Genomic DNA, 4,098 nt, shown 5'->3' with positions numbered 1-4,098 from the left:
AATTCATTGTGTGCTATTTCTCTCCATGACTCCTTAAAGTTGCAGAACGTCCTCCAGTAGTTGCTTACGAGTTTTAAACTTTCGGGCTGTCATGCGGGACAGTTTATTCCTAAGCATTGAAGCTATGAAGTATTGTAATTTGTTAAGTAAACATAAAAGTATCTGTTTTAAAATGAGCGACGATGAACCAGTTACAGTATACAGGGTGAGGCAGCTAAGACAGACCCAGAACGAGTAAATATATCGAGTTGCGGTTTTTGCGAAGTTATAGCGGACAGCATGGCGAATTTTCTGACGTTCGCAATTAATTTTTATCGTTTACAGAGCTACCCTACGGACTGTTTTTTTTTGCTAATGGAACTACATACTTTCTTCTGTGGCGTTTTAAAGAATCATCTAAAGAACTTAATCGACGTACCTGTATGGCGCTTGATCAAGTATTGTCAAGGAAACAGGGGCGCAAACCACTGTCCAGCGGTCAGGAGAAGAGGTTCCACAGATGGCTGCTCTATTATACCAAATGCAAGCAAAGGCTTAAGTCGGGTAAGATTCTTGTGATTACCTGTGCGCTCGAAGGCCACCAATCTCTGATCTGCTGTTTTATCTATCAAATAATTTGCTCGTGAAGCTATTGAGACATTCACAGCTTATAGTACATTCGAAAAGTTTGATATAGCTTATGGCGAGGTCGCCAAACTATCGAGTAGAGACGCCATTGTAATGCTGAATAGTACCCAGGCCTAGCCAAGCACTCTTGCAAACTTTTTTTTAATAATAGTTCTAGAAATTGGAACTGCAGAGAATAAAATATGCCAAGGAAAAAGAAGGGCAACTGATGAAAGAAATGAAACAAACCTTTTAGCAGCAGAAGGACCGAACGAAGCCAAGTGACAGGCCGTGCTTTTGCCCGACCGCGGGCGGCACACGCCGCACGCGTAAAATTTTGCACACTGTGGCCGGCCCTGACTTAGAGAAATCCTTTACTTCACTGTCTAATTATCGTAGTTGTCAAATTATTGCGTGACATGCTAGTTCGTGAGAAGAAGCGCTTTGATACATAAATACTTTAACTTCACAACGTGTGCTATGGATCGAAAGCAGTCAACTTAGGAAACACATTGCTACACAGTACCGGGTCCGCAGCTCGTGGTCTCGCGGTAGCGTTCTCGATTCCGAGCACGGGGTCCCGGGTTCGATTCCCTGCGGGGTCAGGGGTTTTTCCTGCCTCGAGATGACTGGGTGTTGTTGTGTCGTCTTCATCATCATTATTCATCCCCATTACGGTCGGAGGAAGGCAATGGCAAACCACCTCCACTAGGACCTTGCCTAGTAAGGTCCCTACGCTCTGTAAAGATGTCATAGCTTTCCACTTTAGTGATTTCTGAGGTAAGAAATTGATTTTCCAGCGGCGTTGCTGCAGTGGTAACACCGGTTCCCGTCAGATCACCGAAGTTAAGCGCTGTCGGGCTCGGAAAGTACTTGGATGGGTGACCATCCAGTCTACCGAGCGCTGTTGGCAAGCCGGGTCCACTCAGCCCTTGTGAGACAAACTGAGGAGCTGCTTGATTGAGAAGTAGCGGCTCCGGTCTCGGAAACTGACATACGGCCTGGAGAATGGTGTGCTGACTGCACGCCCCTCCACATCCGCATTCAGTTCAAATGGTTCAAATGGCTCTGAGCACTATGGGACTTAACTGGTGTGGTCATCAGTCCCCTAGAACTTAGAACTACTTAAACCTAACTAACCTAAGGACATCACACACATCCATGCCCGAGGCAGGATTCGAACCTGCGACCGTAGCGGTCACGCTGTTCCAGACTGTAGCGCCTAGAACCGCACGGCCACTCCGGCCGGCTCCGCATTCAGTGACGCCTATGGTATGAGGATGACACGGCGGCAGGTCGGTAAGTTGGGCCTTCGTGGCCTGTTCGGGAGGAAGAATATGATTTAGAAGTCTGTATTACGCTGGTCGAAACAGACTTCTTTACGGTTTCTTATAAGTCGTCATTCGTCTTCCAGAATATTAAAAATACTTCATACTCCGCCTGGTTTGCCTCACCCTTCACCCGCTCCGGAAGCTGCTGTATGGGAGCTGTCAGTTCATAACAAGAATCACTTTGATCTGTACGTCCAGTAAGTACAGAGTCCACGCTGTTCACTTCATAAAGCTACTGCTATGAAACTCCTTTCCCTCTCTTAGACCCAACAGTAATCAGTCTTTGTACATCTCTCCAGACTGCTTTGTTACATTTCACATACTGACCTGTCGACATTTCAAAGCTCGTCTCTCTCGCAGAATGTTTCATATATTACAATGTTTTAACTTTTTACCCCCAATACACAATGTTAAGAACACAAATATTTTGTTAAAAGGTAACATGTTAAGAAAAATCTAGGCGCACAATGGCACAAAATGAAAAAGAATAGTTCCATTGATGGCAGTTACAGAGCGTACGAGAGGCGTTCACACTAATGCAATATTATTTCGATCAGATTCGGTTCAAAAAATTCAAAATTTGTTGTGGGACGTCATGGAATATTGCCACTTCAGCCCCTGAGTTTCATGGAGTTCCAATAGCTGGCGACGATATCTGATATCAATACGGCCTCTGTAACGGGCGTGCGTTCCAAACAGAGAGCTGTCACTAAGTTTCTTTTCGAAGAAAACCACAGCATCACAGATATTCATAGGCTCTTGCCTACGGAGAACTGGCAGTGAACAAAAGCATGGTGATTCGTGGAGCAACATTTCTGTCGTCATTGCAACAAGGTCCCGCAAACGTGTCCCATTTCGTGTGCCAGCCGGCTGCACATTCCTGTGATTCCTGCAATGTTCAAACATGCGGACACTCACCCGAGGTGATCGACGAACCACAATCACGTCGCTGCACAATTTGTCTGTTGGTGGCTCTGACACTCAAAGTTTTTTTCGCCGCCTAACAGAAGACCAGAAAGAGCAACGGACCATCTGTGCAGAACTGCCTGTGGGTTACGAGGCTGATAGTGCCAATTTTTTGTGGATCATCATCACAGGCAATGAAACACGGATTTTTGGACAACATGGTTGTGGAGATGAAGCAGCGATTAGTATGATTAATCAATCATTCAAAAACAGTCTTAGTCGCATTTGTTATTATTATACCGCCAGCCGGTTTCAACCCGACGTAGGGGTAATCTTCTGGGCGTTTACACCATTGGTCGACTGCTGGTGGTGTCACTCCTGTGCCGTTAAGTAGACAGGAGTGACACCACCAGCAGTGGACCAATGGTGTAAACGCCCAGAAGATGACCACTACGTCGGGTTGAAACCGGTTGGCGGCATTATAACAACAAATGCGATTAAGACTTTTTTTGAATAATTAATGAAACATGGGTTCATCACTTCGGTCCGGAAACAAAACAGCACTCTGAAGCAAAGCCACACCCTCTGCCGGTAGAGTCATCGCGACTGCCTTCTGGGCTCCTAAGCAGTTACCCTGTTTGATGTCCCCACTCAAGGAAGAACGAGAAAATCTGATATGAATTCTGCTACCCTCGGGAAATTGAAGAAGCGACTTCAATGTGTTCACTGCCACAAAACTGCAAACGATCTTCTTCTCCGTGAGAACCAAGACCTTACCCCAGGCTGTGCACCCGAGAGGAACTCACGAACTTTATTGGACTTATTCCTCACCCACCCTAAAGCAAGAATCTCGCACTGTGCGACTCCTACCTGTTTGGCGCAATGGAGGCTGCACTTCGGGGGGAAGCAGTATATGGCTGATGCAGGAAGACCTTGGCTCCGAATTGGACCAGTAGAGGGGTATCAAGCGGGCATACAGACTCCCCCACTCCACTCACCCTTCCCCCAAGTAAGGTCATCGGTCCCTTGTTTCCAGCAGAACAATTACCCACGGGAAAGAAGAAAACAAAGAAGATGTACGGCACAATAACAGGAGTAAGAAACAACCAGAAGAAAGACAGAAGGACAACAAACACTACAATGGACAAAACTGGACAAGAAAACCAGAGAGGGAAGCAAGAAACAGGGAGAAGAAATTACTCGTAAAAACAAAAACGCAGATTACCATCGCTGGCTGACCATGTGAATAAAAAAA

General features: G+C 46.1%; 1 pseudogene; it reads left to right on the top strand.

The window, feature by feature from the left end:
- Window positions 1-1,401: 1,401 nt before the first annotated feature.
- On the top strand, window positions 1,402-1,519 carry LOC126177616 (5S ribosomal RNA; annotated as a pseudogene).
- Window positions 1,520-4,098: the final 2,579 nt, after the last annotated feature.

This window comes from Schistocerca cancellata, chromosome 3 (genome assembly GCF_023864275.1).
Source record: "Schistocerca cancellata isolate TAMUIC-IGC-003103 chromosome 3, iqSchCanc2.1, whole genome shotgun sequence".
NCBI lineage: Eukaryota > Metazoa > Arthropoda > Insecta > Orthoptera > Acrididae > Schistocerca > Schistocerca cancellata.
Note: the sequence above shows the minus strand (reverse complement) of the source record. Positions and strands in the feature narration are given on the sequence as shown.